Here is a 17813-nt window from a genome sequence, read left to right as displayed (position 1 = left end):
ACCAGGGTCTGTGGCTCTTGCTCAGGCCACTTACACCACACCAGGGCCTGTGGCACTGGCTGAGGCCACTTACACCACACCAGGGCCTGTGGCTGCTGGCTGAGGCCACCTACACCACACCAGGGTCTGTGGCTCTTGCTCAGGCCACTTACACCACACCAGGGCCGGTGGCACTGGCTGAGGCCACTTACACCACACCAGGGCCTGTGGCTGCTGGCTGAGGCCACCTACACCACACCAGGGCCTTAGTTGCTATTGAGGCCAATTACACCACACAAGGGCCTGTGGCTGCTGGCTGAGGCCACCTACACCACACCAGGGCCTGTGGCTGCTGGCTGAGGCCACTTACACCACACCAGGGCCCTTTTGCTGCTGGCTGAGGCCACTTACACCACACCAGTGCCTGTGGCTTCTGGCTGAGGCGACTTACACCACACCAGGGCCTGTGGCTGCTGGCTGAGGCCACTTACACCACACCAAGGCCTGTGGCTCTTGCGCAGGCCACTCACATCACACCAGGCCCTGCGCTTCTGGCCGAGGCCATCTTCACCAAACCAGGCCCTGTGCTGCTTGCTGTGGCCATGTACAACACACCAGGCCCTGTGCTGGTTCCTGAGGCCATCTTCAACAATCCAGGGCCTGTGCTGTTGGATAAATGCCAAACTGAGCCTTTGGGTTAGGGTATTATGCAAACATGCAGGTATGGTTATAGGATTGTCTTCGTAACTTCAGGTACTTGCCACCTAATCACTTGAATCCATAAATTGAGACATTGTGCTGGAGCCAGCAGCTTACGGCCATACCACCCTGAGCACGCCCGACCTCGTCTGATCTCGGAAGCTAAGCAGGGCTGGGCTTGGTTAGTACTTGGATGGGAGACTGCCTGGGAATACCTGGTGCTGTAAGCCTTTCATTTTCATGTCATTGAACCGCTTTTGATCCAGAGAAGGGGTGTATTAAAAGACCAAAAGCAGCTGCCCATTAATGAGGGCACATTAACGACACTGCTTTTGGCTCTTTTCCAATGTCTTGTGCTGCTAGCTGATGCCACCTACACCACACTAGGGCCTGAGTGACCGGCTGGGGCCACTTACACCACATCAGGGCCTGTGGCTCTGGCTGAGGCCACTTACACCACACCAGGGCCTGTGGCTGCTGACTGAGGCCAGTTACACCACACCAGAGCCTGTGGCTGCTGGCTGAAGCCACTTACACCACACCAGGGCCTTAGTTGCTATTGAGGCCACTTACACCACACCAGGGCCTGTGGCTGCTGGCTGAGGCCACTTACACCACACCAGTGCCTGTGGCTTCTGGCTGAGGCGACTTACACCACACCAGGGCCTGTGGCTGCTGGCTGAGGCCACTTACACCACACCAGGGCCTGTGGCTCTTGCTCAGGCCACTCACATCACACCAGGCCCTGCGCTTCTGGCCGAGGCCATCTTCACCAAACCAGGCCCTGTGGTTCTTGCTCAGGCCACTTACACCACACCAGGGCCTGTGGCTCTGGCTTAGGCCAATTACACCACACCAGGGTCTGTGGCTCTTGCTCAGGCCACTTACACCACACCAGGGCCTGTGGCTGCTGGCTGAGACCACCTACACCACACCAGGGCCTGTGGCTGCTTGCTGAGGCGACTTACACCACACCAGGGCCTGTTGCTGCTGGCTGAGGCCACTTACACCACACCAGGGCCTGTGGCTGCTGGCTGAGGCCACTTACACCACACCAGGGCCTTAGTTGCTATTGAGGCCAATTACACCACACCATGGTCTGTGGCTCTTGCTCAGGCAACTTACACCACACCAGGGCCTGTGGCACTGGCTGAGGCCACTTACACCACACCAGGGCCTGTGGCTGCTGGCTGAGGCCACTTACACCACACAAGGGCTTGTGGCTGCTGGCTGAGGCCACCTACACCACACCAGGGCCTGTGGCTGCTGGCTGAGGCCACCTACACCACACCAGGGCCTGTGGCTCTTGCTCAGGCCACTTACACCACACCAGGGCCTGTGGCTCTTGCTCAGGCCACTTACACCACACCAGGGCCTGTGGCTCTTGCTCAGGCCACTCATATCACACCAGGCCCTGTGCTTCTGGCTGAGGCCACTTAGACCACACCAGGGCCTGTGGCTGCTGGCTGAGGCCACTTACACCACACCAGGGCCTGTGGCTGCTGGCTGAGGCCATCTACACCACACCAGGGCCTGTGGCTGCTGGCTGAGGCGACTTACACCACACCAGGGCCCTTTTGCTGCTGGCTGAGGCCACTTACACCACACCAGTGCCTGTGGCTTCTGGCTGAGGCGACTTACACCACACCAGGGCCTGTGGCTGCTGGCTGAGGCCACTTACACCACACCAGGGCCTGTGGCTCTTGCTCAGGCCACTCACATCACACCAGGCCCTGCGCTTCTGGCCGAGGCCATCTTCACCAAACCAGGCCCTGTGGCTCTTGCTCAGGCCACTTACACCACACCAGGGCCTGTGGCTCTGGCTTAGGCCACTTACACCACACCAGGGCCTGTGGCACTTGCTCAGGCCACTTACACCACACCAGGGCCTGTGGCTGCTGGCTGAGGCCACTTACACCACACCAGGGCCTGTGGCTCTTACTCAGGCCACTTACACCACACCAGGGCCTGTGGCACTGGCTGAGGCCACTTAGACCACACCAGGGCCTGTGGCTGCTGGCTGAGGCCACTTACACCACACCAGGGCCTGTGGCTGCTGGCTGAGGCCACTTACACCAAACCAGGGCCTGTGGCTGCTTGCTGAGGCCATCTTCACCAAACCAGGCCCTGTGCTGCTTGCTGTGGCCATGTAAAACACACCAGGTCCTGTGCTGGTTCTTGAGGCCATCTTCAACAATCCAGGGCCTGTGCTGTTGGATAAATGCCAAACTGAGCCTTTGGGTTACGGTATTATGCAAACATGCAGGTATGGTTATAGGATTGTCTTCGTAACTTCAGGTACTTGCCACCTAATCACTTGAATCCATAAATTGAGACATTGTGATGGGGCCATCAGCTTACGGCCATACCACCCTGAGCACGCCCGACCTCGTCTGATCTCGGAAGCTAAGCAGGGCTGGGCTTGGTTAGTACTTGGATGGGAGACTGCCTGGGAATACCTGGTGCTGTAAGCCTTTCATTTTCATGTCATTGAACCGCTTTTGATCCAGAGAAGGGGTGTATTAAAAGACCAAAAGCAGCTCCCCATTAATGAGGGCACATTAACGACATTGCTTTTGGCTGTTTTCCAATGTCTTGTGCTGCTAGCTGATGCCACCTACACCACACCACGGCCTTATTTGCTGGCTGAGGCCACATACACCAAACCAGGGCCTTAGTTGCTATTGAGGCCAATTACACCACACAAGGGCCTGTGGCTGCTGGCTGAGGCCACTTACACCACACCAGGGCCTTAGTTGCTATTGAGGCCAATTACACCACACCAGGGTCTGTGGCTCTTGCTCAGGCCACTTACACCACACCAGGGCCTGTGGCACTGGCTGAGGCCACTTACACCACACCAGGGCCTGTGGCTGCTGGCTGAGGCCACCTACACCACACCAGGGTCTGTGGCTCTTGCTCAGGCCACTTACACCACACCAGGGCCGGTGGCACTGGCTGAGGCCACTTACACCACACCAGGGCCTGTGGCTGCTGGCTGAGGCCACCTACACCACACCAGGGCCTTAGTTGCTATTGAGGCCAATTACACCACACAAGGGCCTGTGGCTGCTGGCTGAGGCCACCTACACCACACCAGGGCCTGTGGCTGCTGGCTGAGGCCACTTACACCACACCAGGGCCCTTTTGCTGCTGGCTGAGGCCACTTACACCACACCAGTGCCTGTGGCTTCTGGCTGAGGCGACTTACACCACACCAGGGCCTGTGGCTGCTGGCTGAGGCCACTTACACCACACCAAGGCCTGTGGCTCTTGCGCAGGCCACTCACATCACACCAGGCCCTGCGCTTCTGGCCGAGGCCATCTTCACCAAACCAGGCCCTGTGCTGCTTGCTGTGGCCATGTACAACACACCAGGCCCTGTGCTGGTTCCTGAGGCCATCTTCAACAATCCAGGGCCTGTGCTGTTGGATAAATGCCAAACTGAGCCTTTGGGTTAGGGTATTATGCAAACATGCAGGTATGGTTATAGGATTGTCTTCGTAACTTCAGGTACTTGCCACCTAATCACTTGAATCCATAAATTGAGACATTGTGCTGGAGCCAGCAGCTTACGGCCATACCACCCTGAGCACGCCCGACCTCGTCTGATCTCGGAAGCTAAGCAGGGCTGGGCTTGGTTAGTACTTGGATGGGAGACTGCCTGGGAATACCTGGTGCTGTAAGCCTTTCATTTTCATGTCATTGAACCGCTTTTGATCCAGAGAAGGGGTGTATTAAAAGACCAAAAGCAGCTGCCCATTAATGAGGGCACATTAACGACACTGCTTTTGGCTCTTTTCCAATGTCTTGTGCTGCTAGCTGATGCCACCTACACCACACTAGGGCCTGAGTGACCGGCTGGGGCCACTTACACCACATCAGGGCCTGTGGCTCTGGCTGAGGCCACTTACACCACACCAGGGCCTGTGGCTGCTGACTGAGGCCAGTTACACCACACCAGAGCCTGTGGCTGCTGGCTGAAGCCACTTACACCACACCAGGGCCTTAGTTGCTATTGAGGCCACTTACACCACACCAGGGCCTGTGGCTGCTGGCTGAGGCCACTTACACCACACCAGTGCCTGTGGCTTCTGGCTGAGGCGACTTACACCACACCAGGGCCTGTGGCTCTGGCTTAGGCCAATTACACCACACCAGGGTCTGTGGCTCTTGCTCAGGCCACTTACACCACACCAGGGCCTGTGGCTGCTGGCTGAGGCCACCTACACCACACCAGGGCCTGTGGCTGCTTGCTGAGGCGACTTACACCACACCAGGGCCTGTTGCTGCTGGCTGAGGCCACTTACACCACCCCAGTGCCTGTGGCTTCTGGCTGAGGCGACTTACACCACACCAGGGCCTGTTGCTATTGAGGCCATTTACACCACACCAGGGTCTGTGGCTCTTGCTCAGGCCACTTACACCACACCAGGGCCTGTGGCACTGGCTCAGGCCGCTTAGACCACACCAGGGTCTGTGGCTCTTGCTCAGGCCACTTACACCACACCAGGGCCTGTGGCACTGGCTCAGGCCGCTTAGACCACACCAGGGCCTGTGGCTGCTGGCTGAGGCGACTTACACCACACCAGGGCCTGTTGCTGCTGGCTGAGGCCACTTACACCACACCAGGGACTGTGGCTTCTGGCTGAGGTGACTTACACCACACCAGGGCCTGTGGCTGCTGGCTGAGGCCACTTACACCACACCAGGGCCTGTGGCTCTTGCTCAGGCCACTTACACCACACCAGGGCCTGTGGCTCTTGCTCAGGCCACTCACATCACACCAGGCCCTGCTCTTCTGGCCGAGGCCATCTTCACCAAACCAGGCCCTGTGCTGCTAGCTGTGGCCATGTACAACACACCAGGCCCTGTGCTGGTTCCTGAGGCCATCTTCAACAATCCAGGGCCTGTGCTGTTGGATAAATGCTAAACTGAGCCTTTGGGTTAGGGTATTATGCAAACATGCAGGTATGGTTATAGGATTGTCTTCGAAACTTCAGGTACTTGCCACCTAATCACTTGAATCCATAAATTGAGACATTGTGCTGGAGCCAGCAGCTTACGGCCATACCACCCTGAGCACGCCTGACCTCGTCTGATCTCGGAAGCTAAGCAGGGCTGGGCTTGGTTAGTACTTGGATGGGAGACTGCCTGGGAATACCTGGTGCTGTAAGCCTTTCATTTTCATGTCATTGAACCGCTTTTGATCCAGAGAAGGGGTGTATTAAAAGACCAAAAGCAGCTGCCCATTAATGAGGGCACATTAACGACACTGCTTTTGGCTCTTTTCCAATGTCTTGTGCTGCTAGCTGATGCAACCTACACCACACAAGGGCCTGAGTGACCGGCTGGGGCCACTTACACCACATCAGGGCCTGTGGCTCTGGCTGAGGCCACTTTCACCACACCAGGGCCTGTGGCTGCTGGCTGAGGCCACCTACACCACACCAGGGCATTAGTTGCTATTGAGGCCAATTACACCACACCAGGGTCTGTGGCTCTTGCTCAGGCCACTTACACCACACCAGGGCCTGTGGCTCTTGCTCAGGCCACTTACACCACACCAGGGCCTGTGGCTGCTGGCTGAGGCCACCTACACCACACCAGGGCATTAGTTGCTATTGAGGCCAATTACACCACACCAGGGTCTGTGGCTCTTGCTCAGGCCACTTACACCACACCAGGGCCTGTGGCTCTTGCTCAGGCCACTTACACCACACCAGGGCCTGTGGCACTGGCTGAGGCCACTTACACCACACCAGGGCCTGTGGCTGCTGGCTGAGGCCACTTACACCACACCAGGGCCTGTGGCTGCTGGCTGAGGCCACTTACACCACACCAGGGCCTGTGGCTGGTGGCTGAGGCCACCTACACCACACCAGGGCCTGTGGCTGCTGGCTGAGGCGACTTACACCACACCAGGGCCCTTTTGCTGCTGGCTGAGGCCACTTACACCACACCAGTGCCTGTGGCTTCTGTCTGAGGCGACTTACACCACACCAGGGCCTGTGGCTGCTGGCTGAGGCCAATTACACCACACCAGGGTCTGTGGCTCTTGCTCAGGCCACTTACACCACACCAGGGCCTGTGGCACTGGCTGAGGCCACTTACACCACACCAGGGCCTGTGGCTGCTGGCTGAGGCCACTTACACCACACCAGGGCCTGTGGCTGCTGGCTGAGGCCACTTACACCACACCAGGGCCTGTGGCTGCTGGCTGAGGCCACCTACACCACACCAGGGCCTGTGGCTGCTGGCTGAGGCGACTTACACCACACCAGGGCCCTTTTGCTGCTGGCTGAGGCCACTTACACCACACCAGTGCCTGTGGCACTGGCTGAGGCCACTTACACCACACCAGGGCCTGTGGCTGCTGGCTGAGGCCAATTACACCACACCAGGGTCTGTGGCTCTTGCTCAGGCCACTTACACCACACCAGGGCCTGTGGCACTGGCTGAGGCAACTTACACCACACCAGGGCCTGTGGCTGCTGGCTGAGGCCACTTACACCACACCAGGGCCTGTGGCTGCTGGCTGAGGCCACTTACACCACACCAGGGCCTGTGGCTGCTGGCTGAGGCCACCTACACCACACCAGGGCCTGTGGCTGCTGGCTGAGGTGACTTACACCACACCAGGGCCCTTTTGCTGCTGGCTGAGGCCACTTACACCACACCAGTGCCTGTGGCTTCGGGCTGAGGCGACTTACACCACACCAGGGCCTGTGGCTGCTGGCTGAGGCCACTTACACCACACCAAGGCCTGTGGCTCTTGCTCAGGCCATCTTCACCAAACCAGGGCCTGAGTGACCGGCTGGGGCCACTTACACCACACCAGGGCCTGTGGCTCTTGCTCAGGCCACTCATATCACACCAGGCCCTGTGCTTCTGGCCGAGGCCATCTTCACCAAACCAGGCCCTGTGCTGCTAGCTGTGGCCATGTACAACACACCAGGCCCTGTGCTGGTTCCTGAGGCCATCTTCAACAATCCAGGGCCTGTGCTGTTGGATAAATGCCAAACTGAGCCTTTGGGTTAGGGTATTATGCAAACATGCAGGTATGGTTATAGGATTGTCTTCGTAACTTCAGGTACTTGCCACCTAATCACTTGAATCCATAAATTGAGTCATTGTGCTGGGGCCAGCAGCTTACGGCCATACCACCCTGAGCACGCCCGACCTCGTCTGATCTCAGAAGCTAAACAGGGCTGGGCTTGGTTAGTACTTGGATGGGAGACTGCCTGGGAATACCTGGTGCTGTAAGCCTTTCATTTTCATGTCATTGAACCGCTTTTGATCCAGAGAAGGGGTGTATTAAAAGACCAAAAGCCCATTAATGAGGGCACATTAACGACATTGCTTTTGGCTCTTTTCCAATGTCTTGTGCTGCTAGCTGATGCCACCTACACCACACCAGGGCCTGAGTGACCGGCTGGGGCCACTTACACCACATCAGGGCCTGTGGCTCTGGCTGAGGCCACTTACACCACACCAGGGCCTGTGGCTGCTGGCTGAGGCCACCTACACCACACCAGGGCCTTAGTTGCTATTGAGGCCAATTACACCACACCAGGGTCTGTGGCTCTTGCTCAGGCCACTTACACCACACCAGGGCCTGTGGCTGCTGGCTGAGGCCATTTACACCACACCAGGGCCTGTGGCTGCTGGCTGAGGCCACCTACACCACACCAGGGCATTAGTTGCTATTGAGGCGACTTACACCACACCAGGGCCTGTGGCTGCTAGCTGAGGCCACTTACACCAAACCAGGGCCTGTGGCTGCTTGCTGAGGCCATCTTCAACAATCCAGGGCCTGTGCTGTTGGATAAATGCTAAACTGAGCCTTTGGGTTAGGGTATTATGCAAACATGCAGGTATGGTTATAGGATTGTCTTCGTAACTTCAGGTACTTGCCACCTAATCACTTGAATCCATAAATTGAGACATTGTGCTGGGGCCAGCAGCTTACGGCCATACCACCCTGAGCACGCCCGACCTCGTCTGATCTCGGAAGCTAAGCAGGGCTGGGCTTGGTTAGTACTTGGATGGGAGACTGCCTGGGAATACCTGGTGCTGTAAGCCTTTCATTTTCATGTCATTGAACCGCTTTTGATCCAGAGAAGGGGTGTATTAAAAGACCAGAAGCAGCTCCCCATTAATGAGGGCACATTAACGACATTGCTTTTGGCTGTTTTCCAATGTCTTGTGCTGCTAGCTGATGCCACCTACACCACACCAGGGCCTGAGTGACCGGCTGGGGCCACTTACACCACATCAGGGCCTGTGGCTCTGGCTGAGGCCACTTACACCACACAAGGGCCTGTGGCTGCTGGCTGAGGCCACTTACACCACACCAGGGCCTGTGGCTGCTGGCTGAGGCGACTTACACCACACCAGGGCCCTTTTGCTGCTGGCTGAGGCCACTTACACCACACCAGGGCCTGTGGCTGCTGGCTGAGGCCAATTACAACACACCAGGGTCTGTGGCTCTTGCTCAGGCCACTTACACCACACCAGGGCCTGTGGCACTGGCTGAGGCAACTTACACCACACCAGGGCCTGTGGCTGCTGGCTGAGGCCACTTACACCACACCAAGGCCTGTGGCTCTTGCTCAGGCCATCTTCACCAAACCAGGGCCTGAGTGACCGGCTGGGGCCACTTACACCACACCAGGGCCTGTGGCTGCTGGCTGAGGCCACTTACACCACACCAAGGCCTGTGGCTCTTGCTCCGGCCACTCACATCACACCAGGCCCTGCGCTTCTGGCCGAGGCCATCTTCACCAAACCAGGCCCTGTGCTGCTTGCTGTGGCCATGTACAACACACCAGGCCCTGTGCTGGTTCCTGAGGCCATCTTCAACAATCCAGGGCCTGTGCTGTTGGATAAATGCCAAACTGAGCCTTTGGGTTAGGGTATTATGCAAACATGCAGGTATGGTTATAGGATTGTCTTCGTAACTTCAGGTACTTGCCACCTAATCACTTGAATCCATAAATTGAGACATTGTGCTGGGGCCAGCAGCTTACGGCCATACCACCCTGAGCACGCCCGACCTCGTCTGATCTCGGAAGCTAAGCAGGGCTGGGCTTGGTTAGTACTTGGATGGGAGACTGCCTGGGAATACCTGGTGCTGTAAGCCTTTCATTTTCATGTCATTGAACCGCTTTTGATCCAGAGAAGGGGTGTATTAAAAGACCAAAAGCAGCTGCCCATTAATGAGGGCACATTAACGACACTGCTTTTGGCTGTTTTCCAATGTCTTGTGCTGCTAGCTGATGCCACCTACACCACACCAGGGCCTGAGTGACCGGCTGGGGCCACTTACACCACATCAGGGCCTGTGACTTGGCTGAGGCCACTTACACCACACCAGGGCCTGTGGCTGCTGGCTGAGGCCAGTTACACCACACCAGAGCCTGTGGCTGCTGGCTGAAGCCACTTACACCACACCAGGGCCTTAGTTGCTATTGAGGCCACTTACACCACACCAGGGCCTGTGGCTGCTGGCTGAGGCCACCTACACCACACCAGGGCCTGTGGCTGCTGGCTGAGGCCACTTACACCACACCAGGGCCTGTGGCTCTTGCTCAGGCCACTCACATCACACCAGGCCCTGCGCTTCTGGCCGAGGCCATCTTCACCAAACCAGGCCCTGTGGTTCTTGCTCAGGCCACTTACACCACACCAGGGCCTGTGGCTGCTGGCTGAAGCCACTTACACCACACCAGGGCCTTAGTTGCTATTGAGGCCACTTACACCACACCAGGGCCTGTGGCTGCTGGCTGAGGCCACCTACACCACACCAGGGCCCTTTTGCTGCTGGCTGAGGCCACTTACACCACACCAGTGCCTGTGGCTTCTGGCTGAGGCCACTTACACCACACCAGGGCATGTGGCTGCTGGCTGAGGCCACTTACACCACACCAGGGCCTGTGGCTCTTGCTCAGGCCACTCACATCACACCAGGCCCTGCGCTTCTGGCCGAGGCCATCTTCACCAAACCAGGCCCTGTGGTTCTTGCTCAGGCCACTTACACCACACCAGGGCCTTATTTGCTATTGAGGCCACTTACACCACACCAGGGCCTGTGGCACTTGCTCAGGCCACTTACACCACACCAGGGCCTGTGGCACTTGCTCAGGCCACTTACACCACACCAGGGCCTGTGGCTGCTGGCTGAGGCCACTTACACCACACCAGGGCCTGTGGCTCTTGCTCAGGCCACTTACACCACACCAGGGCCTGTGTCACTGGCTGAGGCCACTTAGACCACACCAGGGCCTGTGGCTGCTGGCTGAGGCCACTCACAACACACCAGGGCCTGTGGCTGCTAGCTGAGGCCACTTACACCAAACCAGGGCCTGTGGCTGCTTGCTGAGGCCACCTACACCACACCAGGGCCTTAGTTGCTATTGAGGCCAATTACACCACACAAGGGCCTGTGGCTGCTGGCTGAGGCCACCTACACCACACCAGGGCCTGTGGCTGCTGGCTGAGGCCACTTACAACACACCAGGGCCTGTGGCTGCTGGCTGAGGCCACCTACACCACACCAGGGCCTGTGGCTGCTGGCTGAGGCCACTTACAACACACCAGGGTCTGTGGCTCTTGCTCAGGCCACTCATATCACACCAGGCCCTGTGGTTCTGGCCGAGGCCATCTTCACCAAACCAGGCCCTGTGCTGCTTGCTGTGGCCATGTAAAACACACCAGGCCCTGTGCTGGTTCCTGACGCCATCTTCAATAATCCTGGGCCTGTGCTGTTGGATAAATGCCAAACTGAGCCTTTGGGTTAGGGTATTATGCAAACATGCAGGTATGGTTATAGGATTGTCTTCGTAACTTCAGGTACTTGCCACCTAATCACTCGAATCCATAAATTGAGACATTGTGCTCGGGCCAGCAGCTTACGGCCATACCACCCTGAGCACGCCCGACCTCGTCTGATCTCGGAAGCTAAGCAGGGCTGGGCTTGGTTAGTACTTGGATGGGAGACTGCCTGGGAATACCTGGTGCTGTAAGCCTTTCATTTTCATGTCATTGAACCGCTTTTGATCCAGAGAAGGGGTGTATTAAAAGACCAAAAGCAGCTGCCCATTAATGAGGGCACATTAACGACATTGCTTTTGGCTGTTTTCCAATGTCTTGTGCTGCTAGCTGATGCCACTTACACCACACCAGGGCCTGTGGCTGCTGGCTGAGGCCACTTACACCACACCAGGGCCTGTGGCTGCTGGCTGAGGCCACTTACACCACACCAGGGCCTTAGTTGCTATTGAGGCCAATTACACCACACCATGGTCTGTGGCTCTTGCTCAGGCCACTTACACCACACCAGGGCCTGTGGCTGCTGGCTGAGGCCACTTACACCACACAAGGGCTTGTGGCTGCTGGCTGAGGCCACCTACACCACACCAGGGCCTGTGGCTGCTGGCTGAGGCCACTTACACCACACCAGGGCCTGTGGCTGCTGGCTGAGGCCACTTACACCACACCAGGGCCTTAGTTGCTATTGAGGCCAATTACACCACACCATGGTCTGTGGCTCTTGCTCAGGCAACTTACACCACACCAGGGCCTGTGGCTCTTGCTCAGGCCACTTACACCACACCAGGGCCTGTGGCTCTTGCTCAGGCCACTTACACCACACCAGGGCCTGTGGCTCTTGCTCAGGCCACTCATATCACACCAGGCCCTGTGCTTCTGGCTGAGGCCACTTAGACCACACCAGGGCCTGTGGCTGCTGGCTGAGGCCACTTACACCACACCAGGGCCTGTGGCTGCTGGCTGAGGCCATCTACACCACACCAGGGCCTGTGGCTGCTGGCTGAGGCGACTTACACCACACCAGGGCCCTTTTGCTGCTGGCTGAGGCCACTTACACCACACCAGTGCCTGTGGCTTCTGGCTGAGGCGACTTACACCACACCAGGGCCTGTGGCTGCTGGCTGAGGCCACTTACACCACACCAGGGCCTGTGGCTCTTGCTCAGGCCACTCACATCACACCAGGCCCTGCGCTTCTGGCCGAGGCCATCTTCACCAAACCAGGCCCTGTGGCTCTTGCTCAGGCCACTTACACCACACCAGGGCCTGTGGCTCTGGCTTAGGCCACTTACACCACACCAGGGCCTGTGGCACTTGCTCAGGCCACTTACACCACACCAGGGCCTGTGGCTGCTGGCTGAGGCCACTTACACCACACCAGGGCCTGTGGCTCTTACTCAGGCCACTTACACCACACCAGGGCCTGTGGCACTGGCTGAGGCCACTTAGACCACACCAGGGCCTGTGGCTGCTGGCTGAGGCCACTTACACCACACCAGGGCCTGTGGCTGCTGGCTGAGGCCACTTACACCAAACCAGGGCCTGTGGCTGCTTGCTGAGGCCATCTTCACCAAACCAGGCCCTGTGCTGCTTGCTGTGGCCATGTAAAACACACCAGGTCCTGTGCTGGTTCTTGAGGCCATCTTCAACAATCCAGGGCCTGTGCTGTTGGATAAATGCCAAACTGAGCCTTTGGGTTACGGTATTATGCAAACATGCAGGTATGGTTATAGGATTGTCTTCGTAACTTCAGGTACTTGCCACCTAATCACTTGAATCCATAAATTGAGACATTGTGCTGGGGCCATCAGCTTACGGCCATACCACCCTGAGAACGCCCGACCTCGTCTGATCTCGGAAGCTAAGCAGGGCTGGCCTTGGTTAGTACTTGGATGGGAGACTGCCTGGGAATACCTGGTGCTGTAAGCCTTTCATTTTCATGTCATTGAACCGCTTTTGATCCAGAGAAGGGGTGTATTAAAAGACCAAAAGCAGCTCCCCATTAATGAGGGCACATTAACGACATTGCTTTTGGCTGTTTTCCAATGTCTTGTGCTGCTAGCTGATGCCACCTACACCACACCACGGCCTTATTTGCTGGCTGAGGCCACATACACCAAACCAGGGCCTTAGTTGCTATTGAGGCCAATTACACCACACAAGGGCCTGTGGCTGCTGGCTGAGGCCACTTACACCACACCAGGGCCTTAGTTGCTATTGAGGCCAATTACACCACACCAGGGTCTGTGGCTCTTGCTCAGGCCACTTACACCACACCAGGGCCTGTGGCACTGGCTGAGGCCACTTACACCACACCAGGGCCTGTGGCTGCTGGCTGAGGCCACCTACACCACACCAGGGCCTTAGTTGCTATTGAGGCCAATTACACCACACAAGGGCCTGTGGCTGCTGGCTGAGGCCACCTACACCACACCAGGGCCTGTGGCTGCTGGCTGAGGCCACTTACACCACACCAGGGCCCTTTTGCTGCTGGCTGAGGCCACTTACACCACACCAGTGCCTGTGGCTTCTGGCTGAGGCGACTTACACCACACCAGGGCCTGTGGCTGCTGGCTGAGGCCACTTACACCACACCAAGGCCTGTGGCTCTTGCGCAGGCCACTCACATCACACCAGGCCCTGCGCTTCTGGCCGAGGCCATCTTCACCAAACCAGGCCCTGTGCTGCTTGCTGTGGCCATGTACAACACACCAGGCCCTGTGCTGGTTCCTGAGGCCATCTTCAACAATCCAGGGCCTGTGCTGTTGGATAAATGCCAAACTGAGCCTTTGGGTTAGGGTATTATGCAAACATGCAGGTATGGTTATAGGATTGTCTTCGTAACTTCAGGTACTTGCCACCTAATCACTTGAATCCATAAATTGAGACATTGTGCTGGAGCCAGCAGCTTACGGCCATACCACCCTGAGCACGCCCGACCTCGTCTGATCTCGGAAGCTAAGCAGGGCTGGGCTTGGTTAGTACTTGGATGGGAGACTGCCTGGGAATACCTGGTGCTGTAAGCCTTTCATTTTCATGTCATTGAACTGCTTTTGATCCAGAGAAGGGGTGTATTAAAAGACCAAAAGCAGCTGCCCATTAATGAGGGCACATTAACGACACTGCTTTTGGCTGTTTTCCAATGTCTTGTGCTGCTAGCTGATGCCACCTACACCACACTAGGGCCTGAGTGACCGGCTGGGGCCACTTACACCACATCAGGGCCTGTGGCTCTGGCTGAGGCCACTTACACCACACCAGGGCCTGTGGCTGCTGACTGAGGCCAGTTACACCACACCAGAGCCTGTGGCTGCTGGCTGAAGCCACTTACACCACACCAGGGCCTTAGTTGCTATTGAGGCCACTTACACCACACCAGGGCCTGTGGCTGCTGGCTGAGGCCACTTACACCACACCAGTGCCTGTGGCTTCTGGCTGAGGCGACTTACACCACACCAGGGCCTGTGGCTACTGGCTGAGGCCACTTACACCACACCAGGGCCTGTGGCTCTTGCTCAGGCCACTCACATCACACCAGGCCCTGCGCTTCTGGCCGAGGCCATCTACACCAAACCAGGCCCTGTGGTTCTTGCTCAGGCCACTTACACCACACCAGGGCCTGTGGCTGCTGGCTGAGACCACCTACACCACACCAGGGCCTTAGTTGCTATTGAGGCCAATTACACCACACCAGGGTCTGTGGCTCTTGCTCAGGCCACTTACACCACACCAGGGCCTGTGGCTGCTGGCTGAGGCCACTTACACCACACCAGGGCCTGTGGCTGCTGGCTGAGGCCACTTACACCACACCAGGGCCTGTGGCTGGTGGCTGAGGCCACCTACACCACACCAGGGCCTGTGGCTGCTGGCTGAGGCGACTTACACCACACCAGGGCCCTTTTGCTGCTGGCTGAGGCCACTTACACCACACCAGTGCCTGTGGCTTCTGTCTGAGGCGACTTACACCACACCAGGGCCTGTGGCTGCTGGCTGAGGCCAATTACACCACACCAGGGTCTGTGGCTCTTGCTCAGGCCACTTACACCACACCAGGGCCTGTGGCACTGGCTGAGGCCACTTACACCACACCAGGGCCTGTGGCTGCTGGCTGAGGCCACTTACACCACACCAGGGCCTGTGGCTGCTGGCTGAGGCCACTTACACCACACCAGGGCCTGTGGCTGCTGGCTGAGGCCACCTACACCACACCAGGGCCTGTGGCTGCTGGCTGAGGCGACTTACACCACACCAGGGCCCTTTTGCTGCTGGCTGAGGCCACTTACACCACACCAGTGCCTGTGGCACTGGCTGAGGCCACTTACACCACACCAGGGCTTGTGGCTCTTGCTCAGGCCACTCACATCACACCAGGCCCTGCGCTTCTGGCCGAGGCCATCTTCACCAAACCAGGCCCTGTGCTGCTTGCTGTGGCCATGTACAACACACCAGGCCCTGTGCTGGTTCCTGAGGCCATCTTCAACAATCCAGGGCCTGTGCTGTTGGATAAATGCCAAACTGAGCCTTTGGGTTAGGGTATTATGCAAACATGCAGGTATGGTTATAGGATTGTCTTCGTAACTTCAGGTACTTGCCACCTAATCACTTGAATCCATAAATTGAGACATTGTGCTGGGGCCAGCAGCTTACGGCCATACCACCCTGAGCACGCCCGACCTCGTCTGATCTCGGAAGCTAAGCAGGGCTGGGCTTGGTTAGTACTTGGATGGGAGACTGCCTGGGAATACCTGGTGCTGTAAGCCTTTCATTTTCATGTCATTGAACCGCTTTTGATCCAGAGAAGGGGTGTATTAAAAGACCAAAAGCAGCTGCCCATTAATGAGGGCACATTAACGACACTGCTTTTGGCTGTTTTCCAATGTCTTGTGCTGCTAGCTGATGCCACCTACACCACACCAGGGCCTGAGTGACCGGCTGGGGCCACTTACACCACATCAGGGCCTGTGGCTCTGGCTGAGGCCACTTACACCACACCAGGGCCTGTGGCTGCTGGCTGAGGCCAGTTACACCACACCAGAGCCTGTGGCTGCTGGCTGAAGCCACTTACACCACACCAGGGCCTTAGTTGCTATTGAGGCCACTTACACCACACCAGGGCCTGTGGCTGCTGGCTGAGGCCACCTACACCACACCAGGGCCTGTGGCTGCTGGCTGAGGCCACTTACACCACACCAGGGCCTGTGGCTGCTGGCTGAAGCCACTTACACCACACCAGGGCCTTAGTTGCTATTGAGGCCACTTACACCACACCAGGGCCTGTGGCTGCTGGCTGAGGCCACCTACACCACACCAGGGCCCTTTTGCTGCTGGCTGAGGCCACTTACACCACACCAGGGCCTTAGTTGCTATTGAGGCCAATTACACCACACCATGGTCTGTGGCTCTTGCTCAGGCCACTTACACCACACCAGGGCCTGTGGCACTGGCTGAGGCCACTTACACCACACCAGGGCCTGTGGCTGCTGGCTGAGGCCACTTACACCACACAAGGGTTTGTGGCTGCTGGCTGAGGCCACCTACACCACACCAGGGCCTGTGGCTGCTGGCTGAGGCCACCTACACCACACCAGGGCCTGTGGCTGCTGGCTGAGGCCACTTACACCACACCAGGGCCTGTGGCTGCTGGCTGAGGCCAGTTACACCACACAAGGGCCTGTGGCTGCTGGCTGAGGCCACATACACCACACCAGGGCCTTAGTTGCTATTGAGGCCAATTACACCACACCAGGGTCTGTGGCTCTTGCTCAGGCCACTCACATCACACCAGGCCCTGCGCTTCTGGCCACTTACACCACACCAGGGCCTGTGGCTGCTGGCTGAGGCCACTTACACCATACCAGGGCCTGTGGCTGTTGGCTGAGGCCACTTACACCACACCAGGGCCTTAGTTGCTATTGAGGCCACTTACACCACACCAGGGCCTGTGGCTCTGGCTGAGGCCACTTACACCACACCAGGGCCTTATTTGCTATTCAGGCCAGTTACAACACACCAGGGCCTGTGGCTCTGGCTCAGGCCATTTACACCACACCAGGGCCTGTGGCTGCTGGCTGATTCCACTTACACCACACCAGGGCCTGTGGCTCTTGCTCAGGCCACTCATATCACACCAGGCCCTGTGCTTCTGGCTGAGGCCATCTTCACCAAACCAGGCCCTGTGCTGCTTGCTGTGGCCATGTACAACACACCAGGGCCTTAGTTGCTATTGAGGCCACTTACACCACACCAGGGCCTGTGGCTGCTGGCTGAGGCCACCTACACCACACCAGGGCCTGTGGCTGCTGG

Source organism: Aulonocara stuartgranti (genome assembly GCF_965226115.1).
Source record: "Aulonocara stuartgranti genome assembly, chromosome: 3".
Lineage (NCBI taxonomy): Eukaryota > Metazoa > Chordata > Actinopteri > Cichliformes > Cichlidae > Aulonocara > Aulonocara stuartgranti.
Note: the sequence above shows the minus strand (reverse complement) of the source record.